Genomic DNA, 23,164 nt, shown 5'->3' on the forward strand with positions numbered 1-23,164 from the left:
GCTATACACACACTACCACTTTTCTTCTAAGGAAACTTACACATACTTACTCTCTTGAACAATCACTTATAGAAACACATTCTAATTTAAACAGGAACTCTTACAATCCCTCACTCTCACATATACTCACTTATATACATCAATATTCACATATACTAGATTAAAACATATGTAGTTATTGATAAAGACACTAGTGAGACAGTCATTCACTCACTAACACACACACATACACACTCATCCACCCATACAGTCCTGCACATATGCTGTCTTCAAAACACATACAAAGAGAGAGTCAGTCATTCATGCTTCTATGTGCTAAGTAATACCCCCACCAAACCATACAAACACTCATACTGATACTAAGAAAAACATCTAATAACCTATATACATACACATGTACCTACTCACCAACCCATGCAGCCACTTATACACAAAGTGAAACACTAATACATATATTTAAATATTTAAACATTACTCACTAATATTTATTTTTCAGAAAGACACACATCCACTGGATGATGTCATCAATGATGTCATGAGTGATGTCACTGACCATGTCATGAGTGATGTAATATGTGACGTCATCAGCAGTGCATTGCACGCGCAAGTTATAGTGAGTCCAACTAACTATAACGTGGGAATTTCAATGGTTTTATGCAAGTAAAATTTCCAGCTAACTATAACTGGTGTGAAACCTATGGTTTTTTTCAGTGAATATATATATATATATATAGATATTCATATATATACACATATATATATATCTATATCTACATTTATATATATATATATATATATATATATATATATATATATATATATATATATATATATATATATATATATATATTACCTACTGGCGGTCGCCAGTAGGTATATATAGTTAGGATTTTTTCCCTATGGGATTTTTGAAAATTCTATGTCTAATAACTTTGGCGTTTGTGGACGGAATTGGATGAAATTTTCTGGAAAATGGAACATTTTGTTTCTGAGCAGCCCCTGAAAATTTGGGGGGTGTTCGTCCAGGGGGGGCCGAGAAAAAAGGGGGGTCCCAAAACGTGTTTTTAACATTGAGTTTTCCATAGGGCGGTTGGCCTCACTTTTAGCCCGAACGGCTGAATGGATTTCCATGAAACTTGGCAAAATTGTAGGGACTGGTAGCCCGATGTGCCTTTTCTAGGTCTCAATATATGTGCTCCAGTGGATTTTGAGAAATTAACGTTTAAAAAAAGATATATATCTGTAACCGCGCTCCGGGCAGCGCTCCGGTCCGCGGACCTTAAGCGTACCGGAACTTCGCGTAGCTAAGCTGATTGGCTCTCCGGTGTCTGTCAACATTCTAAACAGTCCGGAGCGGCCGCCATCTTGTCTCTCGGTAGGATTGAGAGACAAGAGGAGGCCAAAACAAAGGTGAAAATGACCATAAGGGGGCATACTAGATCCTTCCTGACCCCCTAGGTTTAATGTGGAGGTTTTAAAAGGGCCCCGCGGGGCAAAAAAAACAAAAAAAAATGTTTGTTTTTTTTGCGTGGGGAGCGCCCGGTCCGCGAACCGGGAAGCGTTCTGGGCAGCGTACTGCAATGAAAAATGAATGATAGACTTTTCAAATGCTGTATGTTAATTGATTGTTGTTGTTGTTGATTATTTTTTATTTTCTTTATTTTTTAAGCATTTTTTTTAATGTGATTGTGTTTCATAATTTATTAAACTTTCTAACATTTCATTGTCAGAAATTTCATAATTATCATGGAATATACATTGTAGTCTCTGAGGGTGTAAAATGTCCTCATTTGCAAGGAGGTTATCTACTGCTTGTACACATTGCAGTAGTTCATTGTCCCAAGTTTCATCGAAAAATTCAATGTCAATTTGATCAATTGTATCAATCAATTCTTGGCTGCTCTCTTGCAGGTCCATTTCAAAAGAAACTTGGTTTTCGCCTTCCATTTTGCCTGAAATTTGGATTAAAAAAATATATATTAGTAGAGATAGGGCAATGTTGGGAATATTTTTAGATAGGCATTTTTTATCAGTGAATTTATCTTTGGGCAGTGTATAGTATCAGAGTGGAAGTAGGAATATAAAAAAGTGTATGTGATTTAACGTAAGTAAATTCATAATTATACAAGAGAAGCCTAACTCCATCCATAACTATAACAGAGAAGTCTCTCTAAATCTATAACTACTACAGAGGGATAGTATATATCTATCAGAAAAAGTTTACCATATTAACTTATAGTGCACAATATACTTCAGTTTTAAAAATAAAAACTTACCTTTAGAAAGAAGTTGAAGGAATTAGTGAAAATACTATTGAAATGTACAGCAAGAAGTAGTAGTCAAAATGGCTGTGTTTTCTTCTCTTCCTTTATATATATTCAGGTATATAACCAATAAAATGTCAGGTAAAAAAAATAGAAAACGAAAGTAACATTTTCATTGGTTGTCAATTCCAACACTTCAGATGTGTTTTGTGAAGTAATTTACCTCAGGGTATTTAGAGAGGTCTACAGGCTAAATGACTAAATGGAATTCCAATCAAATTTGTGAAAATGGTAGGGATTGGTATGTAGTATGAGCTAATCTATATTTGGTGAAATTGTCTCCAGTGGCTTTTCTGTGAACTACTTTCCCACCTTTTTTGATGGTGCGCTTCCCAGAGAGCGACCCGGTACGCGAACCGTTGAGCGCCCCGGTTCGCGAACCTTAAGCGTTCCGGGAGTCCACCATTTTGTGTTTCGGTCGAATTAAGATACAAGATGGAGGGCAAATAATGTTCAGAATGGGTAGAAGGGGGCACGGTAGAGTTATCTTGACCCCCTAGGTTTTCTGAGGGTGGCTGAGGAGGCTTATATGTGCGAAAAAAAAACATTTTTAAAAAAAATTTCGCGAGGTTAGCTCCCGGTTCGCGTACCGGGTAGCACCCCAGGGAGCGTACTTTGTTGGAAATTAGTGAAAAATGTTAGAGTAAAATAATAATTGTGAGTGATCAGATGTAGGGTAGCTCTGAGAAGAGCTTTTGGGTTTATGGTACATTTAGGTACTTATAAGTAGGTACCAATGCACATTCTTAAATTCAGAGTGAAAACTCTGTTGCCCTCATCTGAGAAGTGAACTCCATCTCCTCTGTAGATATCTTGCATGTAGTAACGCAAGTTATTGTTGTACAGGGAGCCCATTCCATGGTCTCTCATGTAAGCTGAAACAGATTTGTTTACATGCTTCCTCGACTTCTCAATTTGTGGACAAAATTGGTTTGACCACCTCCATTTCTGTCTTTGGCATATATTTGAATATACCAAGGCAGTCTGAGGAAAAAGTGCCATTAATTGCTCAAAGGTGTCCTTTAAAAGCATTTCCAGACCTACACCAGTCAAAGTGCCCAAGTCATTACCTCCACAGTGCACAATTAACAGGTCAGGTTTGGGCAAATGCATAAAGGTTTTCACCAATGGTATCAATTGGTGACATTTTAATCCTCTGTGGCCAAACCACTTAATTTCCACATCTTGTAAATTGAGGTTAGGTAATTTCCTGTTTTCAACGTACATTTGAGCCCAGTGAATATAACTATGTCCAACAATCCAGACAGAAAACATGGTGAGAGAAGGTTCTCCTGCAGTCAGATGAAGTGTGGCAATGAAATGGCAGTTGAAAAAATGAGAGTTTAAAATGAAAAAAACTGTGGAGTTTCTGTGTTCATGAAGCAGTAACAGTGATTGGTGGATTTTGATTGCTGAAAACAGAAAGTTAGGGTGCACGGATGTGTTCTTTGAAAGATGTATTTTGAATGGTCAATAAAAAATCATTAAATGAAAGAATGCACTGGATATGCAGGTGCACTGAGAGTTCAGAGTTCAATTGCAACAAAGTTGTGTGAACTTGCAAACACCAGAAGTCTTCCAAGAGGTGGTTGCCATGCAGAAAAGACAGAAAGGGCAGAGGGGGGAAGGGTTTTCATTTGAAAAAAAGTGAGGGAAGAGTTTTGATTGGGTGACATGAGAAATATGTGTGAAGAATTACAGCATTTCTGTGCTTTTGATAGCTGCAGACTCTGGAGTGCATACCTTTTGCTCTGCTGAAGACAAATTGGTGTGTTTCTGAGACTGTTTTCAAACTCAAAGTATTTGCTAAGGTGAGAAAATATTTCTTTAATTTAGATAGAGAATAGTGTGCTTTAAGGAGAAAATTATGAATTATGTGGCGCAAATTGCTTGTAAATATGCTCCCACCTGTGCATGGAAAATTTAGATTTTGAATGTTTGTGTTACATAGCCATGTTAAAAGTGACCCAACCATGCAGGAAAGGCAATCAAAAAACGCTTTAATGTGTCTTAAGGACATTTTAAGTAATTTTCCCATGTGCAGTGTTTTGAAATTATGATTTGAAAATCGTTTTTGAGGTAAAGGAATTGTTTTTAAATTTATGACAAGGACATAATGGTGTATGCTTCTTTAAAAGGCAATTGACTGTCCCTGATGTTATTTTTCCCATTTTAATGTAAGACTTTTCTCTGTGGCGCAAATTGCTTGTAAATATGCTCCCACCTGTGCATGGTAAATTTAGATTTTAAATGTTTGTGTTACATAGCCATGTTAAAAGTGACCCAACCATGCTGGAAAGGCAATCAAAAAACGCTTTCATGTGTCTTAAGGACATTTTAAGTCATTTTCCCATGTGCAGTGTTTTGAAATTATGATTTGAAAATCGTTTTTGGGGAAAAGGAATTGTTTTTAAATTTATGACAAGGACATAATGGTGTATGCTTCTTTATAAGGCAATTGACTGTCCCTGATGTTATTTTTCCCATTTTAGTGTAAGACCTTTGTCTGTGGTGCAAATTGCTTGTAAATATGCTCCCACCTGTGCATGGCAAATTTAGATTTTGAATGTTTGTGTTACATAGCCATGTTAAAAGTGATACAAACATGCTGCAAAGGCAATCAAAAAACGCTTTTATGTGTCTTAAGGACATTTTAAGTAATTTTCCCATGTGCAGTGTTTTGAAATTATGATTTGAAAATCGTTTTTGAGGTAAAGGAATGTTGTTAAAATTTATGTGCGCCATATGCCCCCAAATTTCTTTTTCAGGGGTGCAGCAGGGTGTTATTGAGACACCCCTGCAGCTTTGGAAAAATTCCTAATTTGCGATGAGCAAATTGTTAATCGCAAATTGCACCTTCATTTATATGAGCCTCCTAGCCCATGGAAATGAATGGGTAATTTGCAATTAGCAATTTGCTCATCGCAAATTTGGAATGGTAAAGAATCGCTATTTATTCCTTAAAATTCGCTATTTTGGAAATGCAAAATAGTTATATGATACATATGGCGGTTGATGTCTAAGAAGATAAGAAGCTTAGGGATACATTTATGATGACTGGCGCAATGAAGTTGACATCACTTACTTCATTGGTAGAGCTTTACATGTATTATGTCCTCTGTATTCTTCATCAAGCGTAACTTTAATCTGCAATCCTGAGTAGGCCTCACCTTAAACAAACCTCTGGATAGGCCACATCTTATTGTCATCCTGAATTAATCATTTAAAATGCTAGGGACAGATTTATGATAGGTGTATGCCTCTTTTGCGCCACTTAGAAAACACTGTCCATGGGGAAATGACTTAAAATGTCCTTAAGACACATGAATGTGTTTTTTTAAAACGTTTGCAATTTTTTTGGGTCACTTTTAACATGGTTATGTGACTCAAACAGTCAAAATCTAAATTCGCCATGCTCAGGTGGGAGCATATTTACAAGGAATGTGCTCTATGGGGAAAGGTCTTATAATGTAATATGGGAAAAATGACATCAGAGACACTGAAATGCCTTATAGAGAAGCATACACCATTATGTCCTTGTCATAAATTTGCAAACCATTACTTTTCCCCAAAAACGATTTTCAAATCATAATTTGAAAACACTGCACATATGGAAATGACTTAAAATGTCCTTAATTCAAAATTTGCTATTCCTTATTTTGCGATTGCACTGAAGGATTTGCAAATTTTACGATTCCTTAAATGCAATGTATCAAACAAAAAATATGTAAAAAATGATATTAAGGATTTGGAAACTACCACCAACTTCTAGTTTGTGGTAATTTGCGAATTCTTTTCAAAAAGCATTTTTTTCTAAAAAACAAAAGGTCCCATATGACGCCCATACATGTCCTTAGGGCATGTATGTGTGCCATATGCCCCCAAATTTCTTTTTCAGGGGTGCAGCAGGGTGTTCTTGAGATACCCCTGCACGCTTGAAAAAATTCCTATTTTGTGATGAGCTAATTGCTAATCGCAAATTGCAACCTTCATTCCTATGAGCCTCCTAGCCCATGGAAATGAATGGGTAATTTGCAATTAGCAATTTGCTCATTGCAAATTAGGAATGGTAAAGAATTGCTATTTATTCCTTAAAATTTGCTATTTAGGAAATGCAAAATAGTTTGATGGTACATATGGTGGTTCATCTGTAACAAGATAAGAAGCTTAGGGATACATTTATGATGACTGGTGCAATAAAGTGGACATTACTTACTTCATTGGTAGGCCTTTACATGTATTATCTCCTCTGTATTTTTCATCAAGCGTAACTTTAATCTGCAATCCTGAGTAGGCCTCAACTTAAACAAACCTTTGGATAGGCCACACCTTATTGTCATCCTGGATTAATCATTTAAAATGCTAGGGACAGATTTATGATAGGTGTATGCCTCTTTTCTGCCACTGTGCGTCACTTTTATGATGCAGCGGCGGTGGAAAAGATTTGCTATGAGGCGACAACATTACAAATTGATGCATTTAGGCAGATAAGTCATGGTGTAAAAAAAACGTACCACATGAAACCGATGCAGCAGTGATGCAAAAGATGCACCATGTCGCAAGACAGGCCTCACTTGGGGCCATATGTATCAAGCTAATTAGCATTCGCAAAGATCAAAATTCTACGAATTTCGGCCTTTGCAAATGTAAATTAGACAAATGGTATGTATCAAACAAGTTTGATGCAAAATAAGGAGTAGCAAAATTTGCTATTCCTTATTTTGCAATTGCACTGAAGGATTTGCAAATTTTGTGACTACTTAAATGCAATGTATCAAACAAAAAATATGTAAAAATGACATTAAGGATTTGGAAACTATTGTGGTAAATTGGTGGTAATTTGTGAATTCTTTTCAAAAAGCTTTTTTTAAAAAAAACAAAAGGTCCCATATGAAGCCAACACATGCCCTTAGGGCATGTATGTGTGCCATATGCCCCCAAATTTCTTTTTCAGGGGTGCAGCAGGGTGTTCTTGAGACACCCCTGCACCCTTGGAAAAATTCCTAATTTGTGATGAGCAAATTGCTAATCGCAAATTAAACCTTCATTCCTATGAGCCTCCTAGCCCATGGAAATGAATGGGTAACTTGCAATTAGCAATTTGCTCATTGCAAATTAGGAATGGTAAAGAATCGCTATTTATTCCTTAAAATTCGCTATTTAGGAAATGCAAAATATTTTGAAGATCACTGTTATTGTTTTACTGTTTGGTAATAATGGTTAATAACATTTTTTAATATATTTTACCACAGATTCAACTGCAGATTATTTCAAGATTTCACCATGCCTACAATAGAAAGACAGAGAAAGGCTGCAAAACGTCAAAGACAGCAGGTGAAAAAAAAATAAGCAGCAGTCCTCTAACAAAAAGATTTGTCAAGTCACGAAGAAAGCACCGGGTAAGAGCACAAAACAATTCATAAGAAATATGTGTAGTAAAAAAAATATTACTACAGAAAATGTTTCAGTCCATAAAACGAGAAGGAAATCAAATGGAAAGGAAAGGCCAATGAAAAATGTTACTGCTAGAGCAAGAGATAACTCTGTGCATGATAGTAGAAGGAAACAACAGTTTAGGGAGATTCGTAAACGAATGTTCCGCAACAGGATAATTGGCAATTTGTTAAAAAATATTAAGAAACGTCAACAGAAACTGGCTTTTTATAAGAGAAAAAAAAAAGTTGAGAAAGTTATTGATCAGGCATTTGAAATTAAACGTAAGTTATTTATTTTGATAATCAATAGAATTAGGAAGCTAAACAAGGCAATTTATGATTTCAAAAGAAATAGTAGATGGAAGAGAATAGTTAATCGTAGTAATTTTTGTGAAGTTTTTTCTGGAGAATGGATGCATAGTTCAAGCTGTGAGGCATTTTTTAATGAGGAGAGTTATTTCCAGGATAATGATTTGGTGCATGCAGTTGACACCAGTGGTCGTGCTTATGAAGTGAAAGATGGTTGTCCAGTTGAAAAAGAAAAACTTGTGACAACAGAGGCAGAAGAGGTGTTAGGTAATGAGGTTTTAGGAAGACGTGCTAAGGGTCCTGTGTACACCTGGAAGTGTAGTAGTATTTGCAGTGTGCGACAGGATTCCATCAATTTGCTTTGTGATTTTGTACGGTCATTTAATAAGAAAAGTTTGAAGCAGAAAATAAGGTTGTTCCAAGAATTAGATCCTTGCAGAGTGAGAGAAGTGACAGGTTTGCATGGTCATTCACTGGCTTGTCTTTCCAGGAGAGTATGCCAGAGTGTTTTTCATCATTTCAGGATGCTAGCAGTGCATCATAATAAAGTGAGGAAATTAGTTAGAATGTTGTATTATGCTAAGAGTCCAGCAATTATGCTTAAAAAATTATGCGCTGCTCTTTTGCATGGTTCTGAAATAGATGTGAAGAATATATGTGAAGAAATTGAGTTTTGTTACTTTGGAAGTAAAGAGGAGAATGTTGAAATTGAGCAAGAAGAAGAGGGTCATGTGGAAGATAGTGTACAGGTTTCCAGTACAGATAATTTCCAGAGGGAAATTGCGACATTTGAGGTGAAATCAAGTGAGAGGCCTAATTTCACTTGTGTGTGTTGTCGACGCACTTATTATAAGAATCAGACTAAGTTAGTGGATTTATATGCAAAAAGTGAAAGGGAAAATAATAGTGAATGGAAGGATTTCGCAACATACTTGATGGTAGAAAATTGTTTTGATTTGGGATTGGATCAACGTGTGTGTACTTATTGTTGTTGCAAATTAAATCAAAACCAGATGCCTGCTAGAGCAGTTCATAATAATCTGGAATTGGTTGAGATTCCTTCTGAATTGAAGGATTTAAATACTTATGAATCTATTTTGATTCAAAGTATCCATCCCTTTCAGGCTATTGTAAGAATGGAGCCAAAGACAGGGAAATTGCCTCCATCAGATTTACAGAGAGGATTAAAGGGAAGAGTTGTTTATTTGCCTCTAGATTTGAAGAAAAACATTAACACAATTGGAGTAGAAAAAGTGGAAGAGGAACCTCTGGTTATCTTAGTTAATGGGGTTCCGACAAAGAATAAGAAAATATGGCAAGATTTAGTAGATGTTAGGAAAGTTAAAAAGGCAACATTGTATTTGAAAAAAAATAATAAATACTATAAGAATGTATATGTTGCAGAAGAGGAAGTAAGTGAGGAAGAGGATAGCGATTTGTGTGCTGGTCAAATTGAGAAAGTAGAACCCTCTACTAGTGAAGAAATATATGAACATTATAGTGTTCATCCTTTGCATTCCAAGGAAGTCATGGGGAATGCTATTGAGTTGTTTCAAATGAAACAAGCCAAAGGGAGTCCCATTAGTGTTTGGGAGGAAAGTTTGGAAGCTCGGTGTTTCCCACAGCTTTTTCCAACAGGTCAGGGAGGAAGATATGATGAGCGACCTCATCAAATTCCTGCTTCTGAATACCGGACTTTGCGATTGTATGCAGGAGATGCTAGGTTTCGACAATGCATTCCCTATTTGTTTCATCTCCTGTTTGAAAGTGATCTGTCTGGACTGTCATATGCAGTGAACCACATCTTGAAAAGTGGTATACACATGCAAAACATCTCGGCAAGTGACTTTATGGATAAAGTCAATGTCCAAGACAGTATTTTGGATTCTCACCTGATTAATCTCATGGCGTGTCAGCGTGGTACTAATGAGTACTGGTACCGTCGTCATGGTGATTTAAAATGTATGCTGAGGAACTTAGGTACTCCCACATGGTTCCTCACTCTGAGCTGTGCCGAGTATGGCTGGGAAGACTTACTTGAATTTCTACGAGAGGCAAATGCTAACGTAGATAACATCGAATTCAAGACACCTGGAGAACTGTGCTCTTTGGATCCAGTCAATGTATGTAGGTACTTCAATCATAGATTTGAAGCTATGATGTCTTTCATCATGAATAAGAAGAATCCACCTCTTGGAGAGGTGTTGGATTTCTTCTGGAGAAAGGAGTACCAAGCAAGAGGTGCTCCTCATATACATATGTTGCTGTGGATCAAGGATGCACCTAAATTTGGAACGGATCCAGAAGACTCAGTGATGAGTTTCATCCAACAGTATTCTACGTGTGCTGTTCCAAACGCAAAGGAGAAGAAAAGCCTAAGAGAAAAAGTTCTGCGTTTCCAAAGCCATCGATGTGGAAAGTACTGCCGTCGTAAATTCCGAAATAAGGACAAGTTCTACACTAAATGTCGTTTCGGCTTTCCACGACCGGTGATTTCTAAAGGAAGAGTAAACAGTTTGATGTCTTCGCTGCGACACAATGTCGTGAAGAAATCACCTAAAAACACTTACAATTTGAAGAGGAACCAAGAGTCCAAGTACATCAACGACTACAACCCGGTGATTTTGTCCATGTGGAATGCTAACATGGATATACAGTTTGTGGCTGATAACTGTATGGCTGTGGCTCGGTATGTGACGTCTTACATCACCAAAAAAGAGAAGACAGAATTGAAGGATATGTGGGAGGACATTTCCCATGAAAAGAGCCTCAGCAAGAAGTTGTACAGTTTCAGTCTGAAGATGTTGTCGCATCGAGAAATCGGAGCGTACGAATGTTCTGACCGGTTGTCTTCAGCAAGTCTCTATGCCAAGTCCAGGAGTATCGTTTGGGCGAGTCTTGGTCTTGCAGCAACGCGTAATCGAGTTCTCAAACCTGTGCGGGAAATTGAGTATTTGGCGGAAAAGGAGCCAAACAGTACCGACATTTTGAAGACAAACATGTTGGATACATATTATCCAAATCGAAGCAGTCACCTCGAGAATGTTTGTCTGTATGAGGTTCTGCAAAATTACATATTCAAGAGGAACATCAAAGAAGATACTGAGAAAGGAGTGTATGCTGTAATAGGAAGTGAGGGATGTCTGGTCAAGCAAAGAAAATGGCACTTGGTAAACCATCGAAAATTGAGTGGCGAATCTCCTGAAAAAAAGGAGTTTTTCTATTTAGCACTTTTGCAACTTTTCAAGCCTTGGCGTGCAGAAGAGGAACTGCTTGGAGATTTCCTCTGTTACGAAGACTCTTTCAATGCCGCCAAGGAGACCATAGAATGTCCTGCTTTTCCCAAATATGTAGAAATGTTGAATGCGGAAATTGAGCAGGAAGCAACGATTGCAGCCGAGATTGCCAGAGACAGTTCTCAGGACAGTCAGAGTTCTGCTTCATTGAGTCAGGATCCACTAGGAGGACCTGTTATCGAAAATGAAGCTGCCACTGCTATGAATGAAGTGGAAAGAGCCATGGCACATGCTCAAGAGGATGCGGTTAACTTAGAAGAGTTGGAAAGACAACTCAACGTTGAGCAGAGGAAAATATATGACGAAGTTACCATGCAAATTGATCATGGATTAAGTCATGATAAGAAAGAGTGCTCATGTACGTCGTTGAAGCCTGTCCGACTGTACGTGAGTGGAGAAGCGGGAACTGGAAAAAGTTTCCTCATTAAAGCAATTTCATGCTATTTGCAGGAAAGGACAGAGTCATCGCTGTCTTGTGTTGTCACTGCTCCAACTGGACTGGCAGCACATAATATTAAAGGGATTACTTTACATTGTTTACTGATGCTGCCAGTGGAGCATGACAACAAATTACAATATCACAAGCTATCTGGAGATGCTTGTTTTGAAGTTTCAAGAATCTTGAGGAAAATGAAACTTCTTATCATTGACGAAGTAAGCATGGTTTCCAATGTCATGCTTGCCTTTGTGCATTTGAGGATGCAAGAAGTTCTCAAAACAGAGTATGATGTGTTATTTGGTGGCAAACACATCATTGTTTTCGGAGATCTTCTGCAGCTGACACCAGTGAAAGGGCAACCTGTGTTCAAAATGCTCACGCATGAAGATACCAGGAAGTGCCTAGGCAGCATTGGCAACGTCAATATATGGTTAAACTTCAATTATGCTGAACTGCATGAAAATATGCGTCAGGCGAAGGATGAAGTTTACAAGACTATTCTACAAGATGTTAGAATTGGAAAAGTGACCGAGCATGGGAAAGAAGCTTTACATGCACGATTACTGTCAAATTTATATCCAGAACAAGATGTTGTGCCTGAGAATATTTTTCAGAAAATTACTGAGAAGAAATCTGGAATATGTTTGATGCCAACTCTTGCAGAATGTGCCAAATTTAACAACAAAATGTTGCATTTAGAAAAGCAAGAGATTGTGAAACTGGAAGCTATTGATAGAGTAGAGCATATGGGATCAACAATTATTTTGTCTGAGAATCTGAAAACAAAATTGGATTCATTAGAGAAGAGTATATCTAAAACTGCAGGTTTTGAAAAGACTCTGAATGTGTGCTTGAACTGCCGTATAATTTTAAGAAGGAATTTACATGTTGAAAGAGGTCTGGTAAATGGATCAATGGGTAATGTTGTTGATTTTGTGAAATACAGAAATAGAGATGGAATTGAATTTTTAAAAATTAAATTTGATGGCATTGAGGAAGTACAGCTAATTGCTTGTTGTTCTGCTAGATTTTTGCTTGTAAAAGACTTATATGTTCGCCGTAAGCAGTTTCCTGTTTGCTTGGCATATGCGGTGACAATTCATAAATCGCAAGGTTTAAGTGTAGACAGTGCATTGGTGAATATTGGCAGTTCTGTGTTCAAGGAGGGTATGGCATATGTGGCATTGTCACGAGTTAGAACTTTATCGGGATTGTACTTGATTGAGTGTGATGTCACAAACATTTGTGCGGATCTAGATTGTGTTAAGGAATACAATAGGTTAAGAAGAGAGTATGCGCCACATTTGCCTCAGTATCCTTTGTTTGAGAAACGTGTGGTAGGCCAGAAACGAAGAAATGAGAACAATACTGGGGAGGTTGTAGCAAAAAGACAAAAAGTCAATGAACCTAAAATTACAAGCAGAAACAAAAAGGATTCTGTTGAAGATGTTGTTGGTTTTCAGTTTGAAAACAGTTCTGGTGTCAACTGCTATGCTAATGTAGTGGTTAATGTTTTGTTTTCTCTAAAAAATGTAAAAGAAGAGATTGTGGTCAATTCTGATCAAAGATTTTGCAGTTTGTTAAATTCTGTGTTAGAGAAATGTACCACTGATAGAAGAAACATAGAAAGTGTGTCTGAAATTCGAAATCTGTTAGACAGATGTTCAGGCCAAACACAATTCTCTCAAAATATTCAGCAAGATTGTCAGGAGTTTTTAATGTATATGCTTGATGTATTGCATGCTGAAGGTGTAGATGTAGATCAGCTGTTTGGGCTTTCTTATCAATGGCAGCATGACTGCGAGAACTGTATGGTATCAAGTACTACTAGTGCAGACTCAGAAAGATTTATATATTTAACTTTGCCAGACAGCAAATCAGTCTCCTTTAATAAGCTAGTAAAAGCAGCTGATCACAACATGGAGTGTAGCCAATGTAAATCTGAAATGATGTCCACATTATTTATACGAACATATGGCCAGTATGTCATTTTAATGTTCCAACGATGTAGGCCTGATGGAACAAAATTGACAACTTTAATTAAAAATTTTGTAGCTTCGCAGTTGTCAATATCAGGAAGGACTTTTGTAACTGCAGCAATTATATATCATGACGGCCCTTCAATAACATCAGGACATTACACAGCTTATTTAAAGTCTAGAAATGGCTGGTCATTCTGCAATGATTCTGTTTTAATTTTCAAAAAAAAATTGCCGTATGACCTTAAAAACTCTTACCTGGTGTTTTTAAAACCAAAATTTTAGGGAAATAATCTCGGGATGTGCTCTGTGGAATTTCAAGAAGTTCTAATGGCTCCTACACAATTTGGCCTTGAGGATAAGTGTAGTTCAGAGACATAACTTCTAACCATAGGACTGGACGTCATGGAGAAATACATGCACTTTCAATGAGTTCAGAAAAACTGTTTCTTTTTATAAGCTAATTGAAGCAGCCAATCAAAACATGGAGTAGAGGGAATGTAAGTCTGCAATGCTGTCTACTGTTTTACATTGCTTTGTGATTAAAAGTGATGTAGAGAATTAAATAATTGTAGTAGTCATAGAGGTAGTGTAAGTCTGCTTCATAGTAAGCAGTATCAGTGTCATAGGAAATGTAGAACATGACTGAGCAAGAAGGGGAAGATATTACTATTCCAGGATTGTGAAAATGATCTTCAACATTTTAATTCTGAAAGTTGCGGAAATGCCAAATGACGGGATTGGCTTACAAGAAATCCAAGAGTTATAAATGGCTCTGACCAGATTTGCCCTTGTGGAAAATTGTGGTAGAGAGCAAGAAGTCATTTATTGCATGTAATGTGTTTTTAAAAACGATGGAGATTTTCTTTCAGAAAGTGGCGGGCTGAAAGTAATAACAGCACAAAAGAGTGTAAGCTGTTCATAGGACATCCTTGGACGTCATGAAAAGTAAGTTAACTTTAACGAGTTCTGAATTTTGATTTCTGATGTTGTATGGGTTTTTTAAACACAATCATTTTGATTGTGTTTTTTTTTCCCCGCTGTTACATGATGAATACCTTCAAGTCACTGTTTTTAGTGAAATTTGATACATTCTGAGAACAGCAAAAATAAACCATTTAACATGTATAATTAATTCTGTACTGTTTGCATTTATGATGTATATGTAGAACTGTGTAGGAGGCATGGAGAAGGTGAGGCTTCTGTAAGTGTCAAAGTTGTTGCATGCAGTGCTGCACTTCTGCGTATTCTTTCATATGCTAGACTACATCTGCACAATGAGATACCTAAGCAAAGGAAACACAAGTGATGTGATTGTGAAATGAGCAAAATAAATTGCACGTATTTCAATTACATCACCTGTGTTTCCTATCATTATGAATCACATTGTGCAGATCAAGTTTAGGTCTGTCCAGGGAAACATAGGAGATTTGGACTTTGTTGAAGAGTGCAGTGGACATGACTCACTTCATTGGTAGACCTTCACATGTATTATCTCCTCTGTACTCTTCAACAAGTGTAAATCTCATCTGCAACCCTGAGTAGGTCTCACCTGAAACAAACCTCTGGATAGTAGACATCTTATTGGCATCCTGAAGCAATTATTTAAAATTTTAGTGTCTTGCGACACTTTTCTGAAACAACAGCAATGCAAAAGATGCACCATGTTTTAAGATAGGCCTCACTTCATCTGCATCAAGATACTGTTAGTTTAAAATGTATATCTTTAGGACTGTGTAGGGGGCCTGGAGAAGCAGAAGCTTCTGTAAGTGTCAAAGTTGTTGAAAAACTGTTTGACCTACAAACTTTTCCCTTGTCTTTTCTAATTTTTAAATACATTTTTTAATATTTTTCAAATGTTTGTTCTCTCTTTCACAGATTGAAAGTATAAAAACAAAAAAATTTAACGACAATTATAAGGTAAATATTTTGTACTGTTTTCGTTACATTTCTATCACATTTAACTACTATTAGTTCCACTGCTTCATTTCTTTAACCCTCAGTTTCCTGCCTTTGCTACTTCCCTCATTCCTTTCTCTATTACCTACTTACTCAACTCCTTCCACTCTTTTTCTCAGTCCCTCTCTTCTCATAGTTCCTCACTCTTGTTCACTCACTGTGTCTCTATTACTCTTAGTGTCTTTGACTGATCACTCTATCACTACTTGTTCATAATGCTTTCTCTGTGTAGTTGAAGCACACTAAGGGTAATATTATGAACACAGCCAATAAAATTATTGCTCTTTTTATTGGCAGAAAACTGGTGCAAAAGTGGTTTTAGTGGCAGTTTTCTGCCACAAAAGCAGCTTTAGCGACACATTTCTGTCAATAAAAGCTGCAAAACTTTTATTGCCTATGTTGATGATATGGCTCTATGTTAATTACATTTCTTTGCTGTTTCAATTAATCTTTTTCTGTTATTTTTTGTTTTCTGTTTTCTATTTTTTCTCTCTGTTATTCCTCATGTTTTAATCTTATTTTGAACATTCACTCACATTCTCCAAGAAACTCTTCTTTGTTAATGTTATACTCTCTTTTTTTTTTCTTTCACTTCGTTATCTATTTTGTTTTTCACAATTATACCCTCTTCTGTCTTTTCTTCGGTAAATAGATCTATTAAACAGTATCTCTTCTTTACTCCCTATAGCTGTCTTTCTTTTAACATCACTCTCTGTTTCCTTTCCTTATACTTACACTTTTTTTTTTTTTTTTTTTTGGTTAGCTCCCGGTCCGCGTACCGGGAAGCTAACCCGAAAGCGAACCAAAAGAAATAGAGCTTGCCAGAGTGCTAAACATTCTAGCAATTTTTTTGGAAAGGGAAGGTAGTTCTGAAAAGAACTTTTTTTTATATATTTTTGTTGTTTTATATTTTTTTTTATTTTTTGAACATTTTTTGTTTTTTTTTTATTTTTTGAACGATTTTATATTTTTTTTGGTTTTTTGGGGGGGGGGAAACAACAAAAAACAGGCGTTGAAAAGGGCTCAACAGGAGCAAAAAAAAATTACTGGGGGCGGTTAGGGCAATCATGGTGTTCATACGCCAGGTTCAGTGCATTGATGCTCATGTTGCCACAAGCTAATAATGCACGACAGTGCATACATAAGTGGATCATGTGCCCAAAATTTTGTTGAATATTTGGCACAGTTTCCCGTGCCTCTTCTGGTGATAGAGAAACCGGTATTGTTGGTCTGGCCACAGGAGTTGGTCTGGGATTGTCGTGCATATCCCTTAATTCCGCCCGGCTGTAATTTAGGGGATGTTTCCTCGTCATGTGCCTGTGCATAGTGTGATTGCCAAAGCTATATTTTTTGTCCGTCCCTCTGGACAATTGTTCCTTGCATATCAGGCAGGTGACATACCTCGCGTTGACTTTTTTTTGCCCACGAGGTATTGAAAAAAACTGCCAGATGAAACTGGCTTTCTTTCTGGAAACCCGGGGCAACTCTTCTAAAAATTTGAGATGTCATCAGTGATGTCATCAGTGATGTCATTTGAGATGTCATCAGTGATGTCATCAGTGATGTCACTGACCATGTCATGAATGATGTAATATGTGACATGATCAGCAGTGGATTGCGGGTGCGCGATATATAGTTAGTACAACTAACTATATATGGAATTTCAATGGTTTTGTGTGAGTAAAATAAGGTTTTTTAAATGCTAATTCCTAACTATATATGGTCTATAACCTATGGTTTTTTCAGTGAATATATATATATATATATATATATATATAGAGAGAGAGAGAGAGAGAGAGAGAGAGAGAGAGAGAGAGAGAGAGATTCGTCTCCGTACCACCATAGCCTTACTCTCTCAGGACTCCGCCACCATGACACCAAAAGCACAAATCTAAATCGGCTCAGCGCAAGTCTGCTGGCCTGACAGTGACAGAGTACTGTTAGCTAGCTGAGAAGACCGCCAACGTGGCAGACAACAGTCTTTTGATGCCACATCTAAATTCGGCAGACAAAACACCGTCAGCTACACAGAGTACTTGGGACTGCCTCCGTGGCGGGATAATGGTATTCTCACTAAGATCTAAAGCAGGCCCGATGTGTTAGTCTGTTTATTGATTCAGTCGTTCATTGGGTTTTCTTCAGACAAAATACATTAAATTAGTCCCCTTACAGAGTAATACTTTGACTATTTGGTTGAGCTGATACTTAATTTACTAACTAATTATGTTTGTTTTCTGTAATGATAATTATTTTAAATAAACTCAAGAAGTTTCAACCTGGACACTGTCTCATTTAGGTTCATGCATATTAGCTTTGAACTAAGTCTTATGAGGCCTCAGACAGTCCTAATCTTGCACATAGAACCTCTTAATTAGTTTATTAGCGTGTAGGGACTTTTCTCTGTGTCCCACACTCCCTCAGCTCAGCACCCTACTCAGCCGCGGCCGGTGGTAGGAGTACCTGCGGGCGGTGACGTGGGGAGGTGGAGGGGCAGGGAGGGGGGTAGTAATGTATGTATTACGGAGTTTAACAGGTAAGTAAATATATAAATAAATGAAATGAAATTCTTTGCGTGCACTGCATCGCATTTGGTGATGCAGTGCATGCAACTAAATTCATTTTATTCATATACTAGCAGCCCATCCCGACCTTATCAGGGTATGAAATAGAATGTGTGTATTCAGATACGGTCATTCGCGTGTTCCCCCGCTTGAGGCCCAGCTGCAGCCCTGGTTGATGTTAGCAGGCGCCTGTCCCCCCGCTTGAGGCCCAGCTGCAGCCCTGGTTCATATTAGCAGGCGCATGTAATTAGTGTAGAGATCCGCCGCCTGAGCCCGGCTACAGCCCTGGCTGATGTTAGCAGGCGCGTGTAATTTGGTTTAATGTGATAGTTCAGTAATACCGCGCATGAGAGGCTGCAGTAATTGTCCCCCCAGACACGTTCAGCCGCGTGTGCCCCCGTTTGAGGGCCAGCGGCGACCGTCTAACAATTAGAATTGTGTGAGTCTTGAATGATTGTTTCCCGCTGTTCTTATTTTTTTTATGACCCACACCGACGCTCTTTGGCCCCGAGTGCTTTTTAGACGCACCCAGGCCAAGCCACACACTGAGTTCGGCCCTTTCAGACGCACCCAGGCCAAGGCACACACTGCATTTGGCACCCCCAGTATGTGTGAGAGAACGGGCAGTCCCCCAAGGGAGACTTGCGAATGGTTACTTACCACGCTTCGAGGTGAACGACTTTGTGACGCCCCCAGCACACGGCCACAGCAGACGATCTGATTAATGTATGACCCAGATGGCATGAAGTGCGGAATGTAGCACACGCCCCCAGCGTGCCCCTTGATGTGGCGCAATTACGTAATTGGCGCTTCACATGGCATGAAGGGTGGACACAAGCCCACAGTGCGGACACACGCCCACAGCGTTTGTCGCGACCCCAGCGCGTCACGCCCCCAACTTTCCCCTTGATGCAGCACAACTACGACTCACATGGCATGAAGGGCGGAACGTACCACACGCCCCGAGCGTTTGTCACGCTCCCAGCCCACGCCCAAAGCAGAACGCAGACACGTCCATAAGGGACTACTTTGCTGGCATGGTTCTTTTATCTTTTAAATGTATATGGTGGCTGTCTGCATAGCCTATGTCCTTCTGCTGCAACTGCCCTTTCCAACGCTGTATTGGGTGTTGTGTTGGTGCTGTGGTTACTGAGATTACCTGCCTCAAAGGTTTGGGCTCTCTCTTTATAATATTAGTATTGATATGTTAACTTACCTGTTAAACTCCGTAATCCAAACATTACAACCCCCACCCTGCCCCTCCCCCTCCCCACGTCACCGCCCGCAGGTACTCCTACCACCGGCCGCGGCTGACCCTACTCTTACCTCATCACAATGTCCATGTCCCATCTATCCATTCATGCACTCATCCAATCATCTAGAAACAATTAATGTACTCACTCAACTATTCATCCCTGCACAAACTAGACCATACACTTTTGCTATCGAACTTCCATTCATGCGGTCACTCACACATCTATCAATCATCTAACCATTTTTTGTTCTCACATTCCTCCACTCATTCACTCAACGACTCAAACACAAGCAATGAAGACACACTTTCGCTTATAAGGCAGACCTGTCGGCATATCCAACACTTGTTCCTTTACCTGCTGTCTTTCCACATCTTCACCAGCCCATTCCCAAACCCTTTCCACCTTGCCACTCTCACTTTTTTTCCAGTGCCCAAGGCGAGACATAAACCCTCACCCCGTGCCTTCTGCCAACTACTCAGGTAGGCTCAGGTTACCTCTACACTCAAAACAGTTGATATTTTCTTGTTTGCTGGAAAAGGAGCAGCATCTGAAAATAGGTCTCTTGACTCCAGGATGACGAATGTTTGTGAGATCTTGCCAAGTGGTCATATTTCAGCTGCATTATATTCCATTATTTTTCTTCTGTTCTTGCCGTTAACATTTTTTTTGTTCTGTTGCGAGATTTTTGTCTTAGTGCATTGTTAAGTCAATGATCCATAACTAATTAACACTAGGGGTTTCATTGAGAAATGTACATTGCTTACATGTACAGGATTTTTAAGAAAAACAATGTGTCAGCTTTTGTTGAAACCTCTTGAATTCTACTAGTGCTGATGTTAGCCCAAAAATGAACTCAAAGAAGACAGTAGAAACATGTGCCAAATAAAGAGGACCTGATGTGACTCAGGCAGGTGGCAAAACTGTGGCTCAAATACACTGTAAGAAAAAAGAGAGACGGGAGAAGCCTTGTAAAGGATATGTCACTTATTTCTAAATCTTTTTAATGATGAATGTGTTCAGGTTCTAATTTGACACTATGCAAACAATGATGCCTATGAACAGTTAATAGAAATCGAACTAAATAAATAATTATTTGTTGGGAGTGATAGGTAGGTATGCATATTGTTTGTATTTATCAAGTCATTTTTATCTTCTAAAATAATAAATAAAACATATGCTAACATTCAACAATTTTGATCCACATTATAAACAAACAGGCATGTTAAGAACCCTGGATACTAATAACGAGGTTTAAATATTTCATTAAAACACTAATAAAAAATGGGGATTAGTTAAAACAATAATTGATGGCTTCTCTAGTGGATTGTGTACTTGATTTGTTAAAACATATACGAAGATATTGTTTACGAAGACCTAATAACTTAGGGCAGATACATATGATTTATTTATAGTTTCTGGGTTAAACCATATAAACAACATGGTCCATTGCCATTGACGCATAGGTTCAAACCCCCTTCAAACTGATCAAGGTAAGGTTATCTCCGAGCGATGTATAAGTTAAATGTTAGATCACTATGATGGTAATTTGAGAGAGAGAGCGTAGGTCTTCCTCGCGATAATTATGCTTTCTAAATCCTTTTGCCAGCTGTTACCATTCCTTGTGAGGTAGGGTTCGAAATCATTTCAAGTCTGGAAGGTTCTGTTTCCTGATTACAGCACCAATACTATCGAAATTCAAAACGAAATCTTTATAGTGTTTGTGTTTTAAATCCTTTTAAATGATCCCTTTCAATGTCAAGCATATGCGTTACTGCATTCACATATACAGTTTATTATTACGATGAAGTCAGATTTAGTTCTAACCTAAATTTGCTATGTGGAGTAGCTACTCTTACGTTAAGGAGTCGTTTGACACTAGATATGTATGTTTTTTTCGAGTTCAGTTAGTGTCTTGTGATTAGAAACTGTTGCTGCACAAAGTAGGAATGGAATGTTTGGTCGTAAATGCTGTGACTGACTGGGGTAGTTGATATACTTCCATATAGTTTGGCAAACCTGCAAAAACCTTTCATGACTGTTGGTTTTTGTTTCCTGGAGTATGTGCGTTCTAGCCAGGAAAGTCAATCATCAGCAGAATGCCCAAATGCATACTTGTCTGTCGAATTGTTCTATTATTACCTACCCAAAGGTCCAGAGTACATATTTAACTTACTTTCCCTAGTGTAACCACATTAGTTTTAAATAATTAACTTGGAGTTTATTTTCCAGATTGAAAGAGTGTTGTTTAGATAGCTGATGTTTCCGGCATTTTGGAGTTAATGAATAAAATCACAATGTCTTCGGCAGAGGCCTAGTGGGTAACACACTGGTTGTTAAACTCCAGACAAGATGACAATCAGAAATATATAAAGAGCATACTAAAGGTGCCAGAATACAAACTTGTTTCAAGCCATTTATGGTTGGCATTTTTGTTGATGATATATTGGAAGTCAATTTGATTCTGACCCAGGTATCTTTTTGTAACTCTCGTATAAAGTGAAGTAGAAATAGATCTATGGGCCAGATGTTTGAAGCTATTTTGCATTTGCAAACAGTGCGAATCGCAAAAATTGGCCATGCACAAACGCAAAATAGCCTTTCTCAATGTATGAAAGGGGTTGCATTTGCAAAATTGATAATCACAAAAAATGCTAATCCTTATTTTGCGAATACTAATTTTGCGAACCTCAAATTGCGAATTTGCTAATTGGTAATCGAAGACCAATGTATAAACGATTCGCAAATTGCGAATGATCCAACATTTTACACGTGCAATTTACTGCCTATTCCCATGGGAACAATCCAGACCGAACTGCCAGGCCAGGTCCTCCTTGGACCAAAAACAAGCATCCTGGGACTGGTTTCAGGGTATGTCACCCTTCTTCAGCCAGTCTAGCTTGAATCCAGTGGCACAGTGAGAAAGGGACCCAAGTCTGGGCACACCCATTCCACTTGGTGCGAAATGTGTTATATGAAACAAATGATGGACGGAATGCTGACAATGTAGACATTCTCCCCCAGTCAAAAGATCTGAGTTAAATCCATTGTTCTTTGGCCCACTATGCTACCCCAGTTTGGACCCAGCCATATGCAAATCAGTCTTGACCCTGTGCCCCATGGGAACAGTCCAGACCGAACTGCCAGGCCACGCCCTCCCTGGACTGGAAACAAGCATCCTGGGACCGGTTTCAGGGTATGTCACTCTCCTTCAGCCAGGCTAGCTTGAATCCAGTGGCACAGTGAGCAAGGGACCCACGTCTGGGCATACCCATCCCATTTAGGGCAAAAAGTGTTACAGCAAACAAATGATGGACTGAATGCTGACAATGCAAACAGCATGTTTTTTAATTGCAGGTGCTGCACCTTCACCATGGTGCCCTCCAGCCCAGCGAAGACAGAGGAGATCTCGACTTCCTTAGCAGCACTGTGTGCTCTGCTCATTTTGGGTCACCTTGGGTCTGTGCCTGCTCATCTGGCCTTGACTGCAGCTCGTCCTGGGTGTCTTCATCTTGCACCTTAAACTCCTGTATTTGAGCCACAGCCTACCTGTGTGTTCTTGATGCAGGTGTTGTTGGCATTGTGGTGACTGTCTTTTCTTCCCTTGCC

The sequence above is a fragment of the Lissotriton helveticus genome, chromosome 2_1, assembly GCF_964261635.1.
Source record: "Lissotriton helveticus chromosome 2_1, aLisHel1.1, whole genome shotgun sequence".
NCBI classification, from domain to species: domain Eukaryota; kingdom Metazoa; phylum Chordata; class Amphibia; order Caudata; family Salamandridae; genus Lissotriton; species Lissotriton helveticus.